This window comes from Macrobrachium rosenbergii, chromosome 40 (genome assembly GCF_040412425.1).
Source record: "Macrobrachium rosenbergii isolate ZJJX-2024 chromosome 40, ASM4041242v1, whole genome shotgun sequence".
NCBI lineage: Eukaryota > Metazoa > Arthropoda > Malacostraca > Decapoda > Palaemonidae > Macrobrachium > Macrobrachium rosenbergii.
In genome coordinates, this window is record NC_089780.1 from 4,157,075 (window position 1) to 4,170,860 (window position 13,786).

Here is a 13,786-nt window from a genome sequence, read left to right on the forward strand (position 1 = left end):
AATAAGAGCACCATCTTCAAGAATAACATAATAGCCTATGAGACTAAATGAAAAGAACCCGACCTGGTGGTGGGGGTACAGGATGGAGCAACTCCCTAAGAGAGGCCGACAGGCCAAAATGCAGAACAAAACTAAAGTTGGAGGGGAGCCATCGCACGGAACCACCAGGAAGGAATTCAAGGGCTAAAATCTAAATATATATAGCGACTGGGAGAAAACTCCGACCGAAAGAACAGAAGGAGTCGCCTCGCGGTCGACATGGCTGATAGGGGACGCCGTGGCGTCATAAGAAGATCCCAATATTTATGAAAATACGAGACCAAAACAGCCATAATTAGATCAAAAACCCCACAAGAAGATGGTACTTAACTTAGAGATGGAAAAGGTGCTCGAAGCCATCGTAGATGAAGAAAAATTAATCCAAAATAGGGACGAGCACACAAAAGCAGCGAACGTATCACGTGCTAGAAAATGGAAATGAAGTAGGTGGCGCTGGTGTCGCCGTCCTGGCGGGTGTTAGGTGTGGGAGCTGTAACGGCTCACCGCTCTTTTACGGGGGTTTTGATAAGGAGAGATCTTTCGAGTATATTTCCGTGGTAGTGGTATTTCACTCACCCTTCATTATACCGACGTCTTCTAAAGACGATCGACTGGGGGTAGTAACCCCAGCTTTCCTGAAAGCTCTTTTTCTCTGGTATATCTAGCATTGTTATACCTAGAAATTCGTGCTGTAATGGAATTTCACCGGCTGACACGGGACTGAACTCAGAAATATAGCCTTGGAATGCTTTGGTATGCTATTAAAAGTTAACCTAGCAAGTCTGATTTAATATACCACCAGTATAAAATTATGTCAGGTGGCACAACATTTGAATTATTGTAGTTATGTATTGTTGTTATTTTTGTTTTATTTATTTACTTATTTTGCAAGAGCATGTCCATGCTTGAATGCTGTTTAAGTTTTAGGTGTATTTCTGACATTTGTAAACTAGCATATTTTTATAATCAACGCTAGTCTAAAATAACTACAGGCAGTCCCCGGTTTACAACGGTTCCGGCTTACGACGTTCCGAGGTTACGACGCTTTTCAAATATATTCATCAGAAATTATTTCCTGGCTTACGACGCGTCGTACACCGATCCGACGGAAGAAATATGGCCCCAAAATGGCAGAATAATCATAATTTGAAGGTTTTTTTGATGTAAAACTCAATAATAATGCAGTTTATATCGTTTTCAATGCACCCAGAGCATTAAAAGTAAGGTTTTCTTATGATTTTTGACGATTTTCGACGATGTTCCGGCTCACGACGATTTTCGGGTTACGACGCGGCGCAAGAACGGAACCCCCGTCGTAAACCGGGGACCGCCTGTACAGTACTGTAAAATACCACAAGCTACATTCATTGGTATTGTAATTAAAGTCATTGCTTATCCAGTTAATACTCAGCGAGATGCATTTATAAGTACTTGCCTAATAAATCAACATTAAAGTACCACCCATGTGATATTGGATGGTACTATACTTCAACTTATTGTAATAATTTGAGAGTTATGGCTCTTATTATTGCCTTGGTAACTTATATATAATTGAAACTATATTAGTTTATTATCAGTAACCAGTACTGGAAATTATTTGTTACATCCCACTTAATAAAAGTAGATCTGCCTGTACACATTTTCCATTCCCCTGTAACACGAAAACCCTGATATGAAAGATAACTGGGAAAATTTCTGTAATAAATAATTTAAAATGCTTCTAGATTATTAACCAAGTCTTATGTTGAACACATAGGGGAAACTGCAAGTCAGTTATCATTCATAACTGAGAAATTAGGTTAAAAATTAAATTTTCCTTTTTATTTCAAAAATGAAATTTATCCACATATAAAAAACTGACTAACGATGAAGTGAAGAAGTGAAATAGCAAAAATGGAAAATCAAGGAAAAGCAGGAACTGGAAGTTCTGGGCCAGTGTACAAACAGGGAGCAGGATTTTTCTTTTCTGTGCACTTGGACAAAAGAATTTACACACCTGAAGGCAATTGCAAAGTGATAGGTTTGTCAATATTTTTTTATTATAAAAATTTAGCCTACAAGAGATCTGCAATTTGGTTTTTTATTATAACAATTTAGCCTACAAGAGATCTGCAATGTATGTTTTTGTTTATGAAATATTCACTTGAAATGCCTGTAAATGTACTTTATAGTTACCATATTAAATATCTTTTTCCAGTTTGTGTGTTAGAAAGTGTATGTGAAGACTACAGAAAGGAAACAGACATGAAGGCAGGATTGTGTACAGTACTTCCTCACTCTCATAATGTTGATACTCTCAACACTGCTCTCACACTTTGGACTCATCATGTTCATATTGTGACACATCAGTTTCCTCTTAAGTCACTGCTGCGAGAAACGCAGCAGTTGTAGCATAAGTACAAATAAATGAGTTTTACTGTGATATCTTTCATTATGTTGCTTCATTTGTGCCAGATAGAAAAGTCTACTGGTGCAAAAATGTTATGTTAAAATGGTAGGCTACATTTTTAGTAGACTGTTCTTTACAGTTTATTTTTAGTGATAATAATGTAAGACAATTAAAAATTGTTCATTAAATATTATGAGACTTTCAGTATCCCACAGCTTTAAAGTTTTTTTAAGTAATGTTTACAAATAACAGGAACTATTTCATTATGGGAGTAGAGTTTGCTACGTACTTGCAATTAGGTTAGGATCTCAGATTTCACTGGCTACTCACACAGCACACTTCATAATCTAGAGTCAAATATGTCAATATAAAAGTTATTTTACCAGTGAAATAAGTAGACAGCAGAAAATGAGTAAATGACATTCCAGCAGCAAGGTTCAGAATGGTAAGTGGAGTACTTGATTTCATTACCTTAGTGTCAAAGTCACACTTAAGCAAGTAACTTGCCATTTTTAACTTATAATTCTGGTAAAAAACAGGTTTTGAGTTACCTTTCCATGGTCTACCAGAGCTCCATGGTGACCAAACTAATACAGTATCAAAGAATTCCCTTTTAGTTGGTCTCATGACTGGATATTGTGTTGTGGTGATAAACACTATAACCTGTGATGGAGTATGTAATGGACTCAAAGATAAACGGCGCTTTCCCTTACTTCAGCGAAGCTGTACCCGGGTTGTCTCCATTGTCAAAACCTTCTAGAAGGAGAAGTGATTAATGCTCATGCGCAGTCCGCCATATTGTCAACAAACAGACCCACACAGAGACCAAATCCCACCTTTTTGTCAGGGAAGTGGGAGGGTTCTGAGGACTCAACAGCAACTACCAAAAATAGATTTTTCTTACGTCAAAACCTGTTTTTTGATAGTGCAGTCGCTTGTTTCTGATTCGAGGTCAAGCCACAAGTTTGAAGCCCCATTCTTTATTCCAAATACCCCTCAGGTTTTGGTAACAAAGAACAAAAAGCTAAACATGAACTTATGTTTGAGGGTGAAGTTCTACAGTGATTTACCTAAGCATGCTGGGTTTGGTTGCAGTCTTGTTCCACCTTCCCCAGCAATAGTTAGCATAGCCACCCGTCAAGGAGACCCCTGGTTTTCCGCTGTAGCACCTATGGGGTTAGGACTGACCATACCACCTACTGATACACAGTGTAATCGAATCTGTTCTAGCTCGTGGCAATAATGCTTTAAGAATACTGTCTCTGATGACCACCTTGTACATTCGGAGACTTCTTCGAAAGATATTTCTGAAGAAGACCAACGATGTACTTACTTTTCTAATATCGAAGAAGACCAACGATGTACTTACTTTTCTAATATCATGTGACCTAGGAAAGGAGTTTGGATTTGCTTATTTAATGAGGGATACTGAAATTATTCTCAGCCCTTGTCGGGAGAGTGGTTTATTTAAGCTAGGGTGTAGGAAAATCGGACCTTTTGGGATGTTTGCCCTGACATCTAGGTAAACCTTAAGTGCTTGAACCGGGCATAATGTTTTGTCTGCTAAATTGAGTTTTATCAGAATAGATTTCCTTCCTAAAGGATTCTCATTCTTGGCAAGGAATGATGGGCCAGGGGACAATAATAATTGATGGTCAGCTGTTTGCGTGATGTATCATCCCCGTCTAAGAGAGCCCAGTTCACTAATACAAGCTGCTGATGCTAACACAATCAAGAAGACCTCCTTTTGCAGCATGTGAGTTGTGGTTGTATTGGGTCTGCTGAATTGAGGGGTTGATAGAAGTTTAAGCACCTTTTTCAGGGACCAAGTAATTGGAAGCCTTTTCGGAGCAGGTCTTTGTAGTGCAAAAGACTGCAGAAGGCAGTGACAATTTCTATACTAGGGTCAATACCGAATCCATAAAGTAAGGGTTCTGTTAATGCTGACTTGTATGCCATGATGGTTGTAACCGCAAGGTGTTTGTCTTCAAAAAGGTATATACAAAAATTTAAAAGTGTCCCATAGAAATCTCAGCTGGGCTCTCAGTATGGATATAATCTAACCATATCTTTCATATGGACTGGTATTGTCAGATAGATGATGTTCGTAGTTTTTGCACTAGGTACCTAGTAATGTTGGGTGAGTAATTTTCACTGTAGACAATATTTAAAAAAATCCACACATGAATTTCTGAGCTCAGAAAGGAGGATGCATAGACGACTTTCCCTCCTACTGTCTGGAACAGAACAGCAGACGGTAGTGGAATTGATCTCTTCTCCCGTTGTTGGAGTAATAGGAACCAATGTCTGTCTGGCCAATTTGGGGCTATTAAGTAAGCTACTCAAAACGCTTCGAAATTTGGGACAATGGAGGAAAAAGATATCTTCCTCCCCTTGCTCCAGTCTTGTAGGCAAGCATCTCTTGCTGTTGCTTGACTGTCCAAGTTTGGAGACATATATTAGGAGTTTGTGATTCTCATATGTGGCAAACAGGTCCACTTCCGGTTGTGGAAGCATGTTGGCTATTGTTTGATAAGAGTGATTGTCCAACATCCACTCGGTTGAGGCTTCCATTTTCCTTGATAGAGAGTCTGCTATTAAGTTGAGAGTCCCTGAGAGGTGAATTGCAGACAAGTGCAACTTCCTTCGTTGTGCCACCCGAAGGATATTTCCTAAAATGTTCTTTTGTAGCCTGGTACCCTGTATAGGTTATTACCTAATCTACATTATTTTATATCACTTTTAAATGTACAGGCTATATAAAAACAGAAACTTACTAATATGTAACCTTATAGTTAGGCTACCATTTTTGTCTAACCCAGGTTGTTGTTTACAGTATACCTAGTCCTAGGCTATTTAGTCTACTATATAAAACAGTAACTCATTAATCTGTAACCTTATGCTAGGCTATCACTTACTCTAATCTAGGCTACTGCCTGTCACACTTACGTGTATGGGTTACATAAAACACAATTACATTAGTATGTGGTCTCAAAGCTAGGCTACCATCTCATCCAGCACAGCCTACTATTTCATCTAGTCCTAGGTTACTTGGTCTAGGCTAATGCTTTAGTCCAATAATGAGATGTTTCACAAAAGGTTACCACTTAACCTATTGTAAAGTACTGCCTAGTTCTGGATTATCTAAATCATGCCTAAGTGTACAGGCTTATATAAAAGGAAAAAATTATACTAATATGAAGCCTTATAGCTAGGCTACTAATTTATTTTGCCCTGATTATTGTTATTATCTACTCCTAGGGTCCTTGGTCTAAGCTAGACTACTAGTGCTTAGGCCCATGATAGGGGATGTCTAAAAAGGGCTTTTACTTACCTTAATTTAGGTTACTACCTAATCCAGGTTATTAAGTTCACACTTTAGGATATGTAATCCTAGGTTATAGGCTACAGAAAACATCCATTATTAATCTAGTCGAAATTATTCTCACTTAATCTGATGTAGGCTGCCGCCTAGATTACTGTAGAAATCGTGTAATCTGAAAGGATTTTCTATATTAGTGATAAGTTGTGGAACATTTCTTTTAGTTAAAACATTTAGTTAGAATGACAAATTCTTTAAAACATTTTGCACTTTACAAAACTAGCAACCAACGATCATGACTAAGTGCTGACCATGTGTTGGCAAGAAATGCGGGTTCCAGCTTTCACATAAATTAAATACCAGTTCCAAAAGTTTAAAACTAAAACTTTAACTGGAACTTAAAATTAAGCACTTAACTTGCTATTTTAGATGTTTCTGTGATCCTCGCTAATGAAATCAGAGAAAAAAGCCGAATTTTTTTGAGAACTGGTAATACCAAACCTTACCGTTTTGACCAAAGAAGAGTAATGGTTTTGGTTTCTTGCAGGTCTGTTTGTCAACAATATGGCAGACTGTGCATGGGCCTTAATCACTTCTTCTTCTAGCAGGTTTTGACGATGGAAACAACCCGGGTACAGTTTCGCTGATGAAAAGGGAGAGCACCCTCTTATTTGTGTCCATTACATACTCCATCATGTTATAGTGTTTATCACTGCGACACAATACCTGGCCACAAGACCAACCAAAAGAGAATTCTTTGGTATCAGTTTGGTCACCACGGAGCTCTGGTAGACCATGGAAAGGTAACTCCTTGAGGACAAAACAAGCGACTACGCTATCAAAAAACCAGTTTTGACGCAGGAAAAACCTATTTTTGGTAGCCGCTGTGAGTCCTCAAAAGAGTTACTTTCATGGTCCCTAGAGGAGCTCCATAAGAGAGACCAGCCAATTTCAAAGAATTCTCTTCTAGTTTGTCTTGGCCAGTATAGTGCACATTGACACAGAGTATAGGACTTCAAGACAAAAGGCCTCTTTCTCTTGTCTACAGCGGCTGCCTAGGTTCAATTCCTATTCCTAACCTGCAAATGTTGCAACAGTGCACTGCATACCAGTCATTATTGTCAACCACACACCCTGCACTAGACCTACTCTCATTATCATCTTTCACATCTGTGCAGGATAGTTGTTCACCCAAATCCCAATTCTTTTCGTCAGGGAAAGTGGATAGGTTTGAGGACACAGCAGCTACCAAAAATAGGTTTTCCTATGTCAAAAACTTTTTTATAGCGTAGCTGCTGTTCATCCTCAAAGGACTTACAAATGATATTGACAGGTGACGAAATGGCTAAGCTCTTAAAATTCAATCCAAACCACCCTGATAAAATTTTTTGGTCCAAGGTCAAGCCACAAGTTATAAACCACATTCTTTATACCAGATACCCATAGGGTTTGGCAACAAAGAACATGAAACTAAACACAACTTATAATTATTAAGGAGTAGTTCTAAAGTAACTTACCTAAATATGCTGGGCTTGGTTGCAGCATTGTTGCACCTTTCAAAGTGATATCTTAGCATAAACACCACATCAAGAAGACCCCTTGTTTTCCACCATAGCACCTATGGTCTCAGGACTTACTGATGACCACCCTGTACACTCGGAGACTTCTTCGAGAGAAAAATTTCCAAAGAAAGCTAACGATGTACGTACTTTCTGAATGTCATATAACTTAGGAAAGGAGTGGGGGTCTACCTTTTTAATAAGGGGCACTAAAATTATTTTCAGCCCATGTAGAGCGAGTGGTATGTTTGTGCTAGGGTGTAGGGAAATCGGACCTTCTGGGATGTTTGCTTAAACAGAGCATAATGTTTTATCCGACAAATTGAGTTCCCCTATCAGAATAGGAGATTTTCTCTTTTAAAGGGTTCTCATTCTTGGCCAGGAATCATGGGCCAAGAGACAATAATAAATGACAGTTAGCCACAGTGGGTCCCTGGTAATCGCGGGGGTTAGGGACCACCACCACCAGTGTTAAGCAAAAATCCTTGATAAGTTGGAACACCCCTCTAAAAATATTTATAACTACAATGCTTTAATAAGTCAAACACCAAAGACCCCCTTCTAAAAATGCTTATAACTGCCTATTTTAATAGTTCAAGCACCAAATATACCTTAAACTATCATCCTAAAACTCTTTAATATAATTTGTCATCTTACAACATTACCCTTAAAAATATATGGCTTACAGCTACGTGTGAAGTTACCCCTAAGAGAGAGAGAAAGAGAGAGAGAGCAAAAATACATTTGCACATTAAAAATGTTTAATACACTAGTGACAGCACATACACAAAGGTAAATAAAAATTAATTCACAAAACTAGGTTATAAGAATATACAGCATCATTAAACATTAAACTAAAATCAATCATAAAAAAGAGGGAACACTCCCTCACAAAGCATGAGAGTTACAAGCCAATCAGCAACTAGCAAAGCTGATATCCTGCTGTGTGATTGGTTGTTACTAATTCTTCCAACCAATAGCGTGTCGTGCTACAAGCCATCAGCATCGAGGTAATATACCCTGCTGTGTGATTCCTACTTACAGCCGTGTCTATCTATCTATCTTTCCATCTCTCACATTCTACTAGAACCCTTTGGGTAAAAAGAGAGAGAGAGAGAGAGAGAAAAGCGCTGAACTGAGTTATGTTTATATCGGTTAAGAAATTTATATCTTTCCATCAACCACTCTCCCTTTTTTTATCTATCTATCTGTCTATCCATCTATCACATTTTACGTATCCTTTGGCGTAAAGCGAGAGAGAGAGAGACTTTGCCCAGGTGCTGCCCCCTTCGCATATCAGTATGTCAAAATGACTGACAGGCCTACATCCCTCCCCCTAAAGTCGGAGAAAGAAAAAGACTGGGAAAAACAAATGAAATGATATTTTGCTGTTCTCACATTAACATTTATATCTGAAAATTAGTAAATCATTTATCTATCATACAAAACAAACAAATACATGTTACATATGCATAAAAAATCTCTCTCTCTAATCTCAGTGAGAGAGAGAGAGAGAGGTTGAACTGAGGTGTTTATGTACACTGGTAAGCTGTTTTGTGATTTTTCGGGATTTTAATTTAGCATTTTACTGATATTTTGCTCTTTACATTAATATTAATATTTAAAATTAGTAAATCATTTTTTTATAAAAAAAATGAATTTAGTCATGAAAATACAGTAATTAGTGAATATTGCTCCGCGAAAAAATTCATGAATTAGTGAATTTTCTGCAATATATTTGGAGATAGGTTCCACAGAAAAACCAGCGAGTAACTGAAGCTGCGGTTGCTGATCTGCGAATAAGCGGGGACCCTTTGTATGTGAGTGACGTCACGTTGTCCCCGTCTAAGGGAGCCCAGTTCACTAGTGCGAGCTCCTGATCCCAAAGCAGTCAAGAAGATCACCTTTTGCAGCATATGAGTTGTAGCTGTATTGGGCCCACTGAACTGAGGGGCTGACAGAAGCCTAAGCACCTTATTCAGGGACCAGGTAATGGGAAGCCTTGCAGGGGAAGGTTTTTGCAATGCAAAAGACTGGAGAAGTGAAGTGACAATTTCTATGTTAGGATCAATTCCAAATCCATAAAGAAAGGTTCCAACAATGCTGCCTTGTATGCCATGATTGTTGTAACAGCAAGGCACTTGTCTTCAAAAGAATAGAAAATTTAGAAGTGTTTCAAGAGAGATCTCAACTGGGGTCTCAGCATGGGTATAAAGTAAGCATACTCTCCTTATGGACTGGTATTGTCAAAGAGATGATGTCCGTAGTTTCTGCACTAGATACCTAGCAATGTTGGGGGAGTAATTTTCACAGTAGGCAAGATTAAAAAATCAACACATGAAGTCTCAGCTCAGAAAGGAGGACATGTAGACGACTTTCCCCCCTACTGTCCAGGATAGAACAGTGGGCGGCAATGGAATCGAGTCCTTCACCCATTGTTGAAGCAATAGGAACCAGTGCCTGTTCAGCCAATTTGAGGCTATTAAGTAAGCGGTGCCATTGAAAGTTAGAAGTTTGTTCAAAACCTTTGAAATCTGGGACAATGGAGGAAAAAAGTATATCCTCCTCCATTTGTTCCAGTCTTGTAGGAATGCATCTCTTGCTGCTGCTTGATTGTCCAGGTTCAGATACACATACACCAGAGGTTGGTGGTTCTCACATGTGGCAAATAAGTTCACTTCCAGATGTGAAAGCATGTTGGAAATTAATTGAAAGGAGTGATTGTCTAACATCAACTCAGTTGAGGCTGGTGTAACCCTTGACAGAGAGTCTGCTATTACATTGAGAGACCCTGGGAGGTGAATTGCAGGCAAGTGCCACTTCTTTGCTTGCACCATCTGAAGGATGGATAGCATTAATGCACTGAGAGGAGATGAACGTCAGCCCGACCTCCTGGTGCAGGACATTGCAATCGTATTGTCTAGGACCGACAAAATGGTGTGTCCCTTCTGGAGGTTTCAGTTTTCTGAGAGATAGAAAGATAGCCATCAGCTCCTGACAGTTGATATGACACTTCCTCAAAGCAGGTGACCACCTCCCTGCTACCTGACGATCCTCCCAATGGCCTCCCCAGCCTGTCAAGGAGGCATCCACGTGTATTATCACTTGTACAGACAGAGGAGTCAGGGTGACCTGTTTTGCCAGACCCCCCTTCCAGGTCCACAGCCCAACTTTCTGACTCCTCTGATGAATTCGATCACGAATCTTTCTTTTGCCTGCATGTGATAGCCAGAATTTGTTTAAATTTTCTAGTTGGAAAGTCCTTCCTTATTGTACGAGTATTTTCAGTATTGGTGGAAAGAGAGAACTGGCCGTGAAGAGTATCCCAACAAAGTCCCAGCCGCTGAAAGCGTCTTCTGGGTGTAAGGCGGGATTTGTTCCAATTTATTAGAAAGCCTTTTGATTGGAGCCTGTCAACCACCACTCTTAGCCTTTGTAAGCACTCTTCTCTGGTGGGCCCCCAGATTAGCCAATCATCTAGGTAGGCTTCCAGTTGAATTCCTTCTTTTCTGGGCTCTTTGACAACTACTGTTATTAATTTAATAAAAACTTTTGGATCCAGCAATGTTGAACCAAAAGGGCATGACTGTACGTTTCCTTTCCTATCTGGAGCCCTAGGAAGGGGCGGAAGGGAATGGCTATAGGGAAGTGCCAATAAGCATCTTTCAAATCTATAGAAATGATCCATATTCCTTGCGGAATAATTAAACATACTTGGGCAACAGTAGTCATCTGGAAACTGTGACAAATGTGTTCAATTTTGATAGGTCAAGGATCAACCCCCCTTCGGAGGAATCCTTCTTGGGGACACTGAAGAGATGTGCTTAGTGGTGAATAAGTGTGTTTCTCTATGGCTCCCTTTAAAAGGGTCTTCTGCATGTAACCTTCTAAAGAGTCCACGCTAGCCCATTTAGGTTAATACTGTGTCCCCAAGTGGAGGACTTCCATTGCATGTGATGCTGTAGAAGAGAACCCCCCAACTATACAGTTCTATTGGGCTCCACTTTTTCCCTTGCCTTTAATAGGCATTCTGGAGTTGCTTTTCCTTTTCCCCCGGTATGAGCGTCTTTGCACGCTTCAAAAGGGATGCTTTTGCTGCTGTTCTTCCTTATGTTATTGAGAGGAACGTTTAGGGGTGACTGGAGGCTTATATGATTCCCGAGTCATCACGAACCTTCTTTGGTTTAGGAAGGGGAAACTCTTGAGTCCGTTGCTTCCTGGATTCTCCTTTTCCAGGGAAAGAGTATAGTGTACGGTTCTGTTGTTGGGCTCATTCATTGAGTTGAGCCACAACAGACCCCTCAAAAAGGCCCTTACAGATGGGGGTAGAATGTAATAAGGAGGTTACATTGGGGAGTGACATATTGGAGCCTGCCAACGTTTCCATTCGAGCCTTTATGCGACACTAGACATCATAGAGTGCTCCCCACAGGGTCCGCATAAGTGTTTTGGCTACAGCAGCAAGCATTGTTTTCGAGGATTCTGGAAGCCTTCTAACAGAAACTTCCAGCATAGTAGTAGAGGTTATGATATTGAGGAGGTGAAGCCTAGCATGAAATTCAGCCAAGGCTGTCCCCTCTGAGATTTTTCTCATAGGAGCCCCAAACTGCTGAGTGCCACATCCAGAGGGAGTTTTTTCCTTTAGAAAGGAAGGACAAGTGTTGCCCATTCCTCAGTAGGAATCGTGGATAATGTCTTTGATATACTGACACTCAGTAGCAAGGACATCTTTGATACTGCTCATAATTTCCTCACAGAAGTCGGCAAATGCAGCAAGCGGTATTTCCCTATTAGGGGAGCTTGCATAATCTTATTATGCCCAGGGAGCTGTATTGTGACTGCCTGGCAACAAAAGAGCCAAAGTTCTGGACGAATCACTATACCCCACAGAAGAAACAGACAATCCAGACAGGGTTAGGTGGGTCCTATTAGGATCCCCTTCAATATCTGATTTCTGCAATGGAGATAGATTTTCTTCTGAGGCATCTCTCTCTTGAACAGTAGAGGGCTGTGTCCCTGGTCCTTTCTGGTTCAGCAGGGGAGTTTCAGTGGCAATATCCACTTCATGTCCAATCATAGGGACATCTCTCCCAAGTAAAGGCTCCTCTTCTCCATCGGAGGAGTTGACCTGGGAGGTAAGAACCAGTGCTTTTGGGTACTGGCCCAATCATGGGTTCTGGTTGGAGAAGGAGGGAAACATACTCTGCTGGAGTTTTGCCAGAAAGACATAGTCTCCTCCTTCCGTACCCTTACTGAAACCAAGGACCCAGCAAGAAAGCTTAAAACGAGCTGTTTCATTCTTAAAACTTGTTGCCAAGAGCATGTTAAAAATTTCACACATCTGGCAGCCAACCATATAGTACAGTATTCCCCTTTATTCCTACAAGGGCTATGTCCATGGCGAGCGGTTTAAGTCATAGCCACTGGTGAAAAGTGGACCAAGCAATTTGCTGCGGCACACGTTATCTGTGGGTCTTGCATAATAGTGGCCCTGTAGTGATATAAGGAACAAGTATTTATTAGAAACTACTTGGTACTAACCATCTATAATCACTGTATAGATGGTACACTCAGAATACTACAGGCTAACTTGGTCACAAGTGTGGAGTTATAGTATAATGTTATGACAATGGTTATCCATAAGGCAGTAGTATGTATTACCATGCTCATAATTACTACCATAATTTTGTCTTAACTGTACTGTATACTGTTAGCCATCACAATAATGGGGTTTCATCTAAGACAGTAGTCATGTATTAAATATATAATTACTACATAAATTTTGCCTTAAAAGTAAATTCTTGAATGTTACACCATTCCATTAGGCCAAAGCTAACTATACTGTAAATCTAATTTGCAAATTTATGATTTGTTTACTGGGCCTAGGCTACTCGCAAGCTGCAGAAAAAGCTATAGGCAACAAAGTGGATACTTCAGTGAAAATATTTTGCCAAAGGAAAAATTTTTTTAAATAAGCTAGGTGCATATAAATTAGGTACAATTTCAATGCCCATTAAATGACAGTGTAAAAGTTTAATAATTATGTAGGAAAACAGACATCACAAACATTTTCCTAGTGATGCTGCCATCGGCGGAGCAATACCTGCTAGAAGTAGGTCAGTGATGGAAAACATCGTATAAACTGATACAAGTTCCCGATTTTAATGCTAAATAGGGAACATTTTCACAAAAAACTATTCAATTAGGTAATTAAATACTATACTCAACCAACTGGTTTTACTTAACACCAAGGTTTGGAAGTTGAACACAATCGAAAGCCGGTTACGGCTTCACATAGCCTAGATGAATGGTTAAGTTACTACTAATCAAAAAGGAGGTAGCCTAGCATATCTACTAAGTAGCCCAAATACTACTAAGATGGAAGGCCATATACCAAAGATCTTTAAGAACAAAACTGTTTTAAAAGTATTACTTCAATGTTGTCAAACACTGTTTATTGGCTAACACAGACAGTAC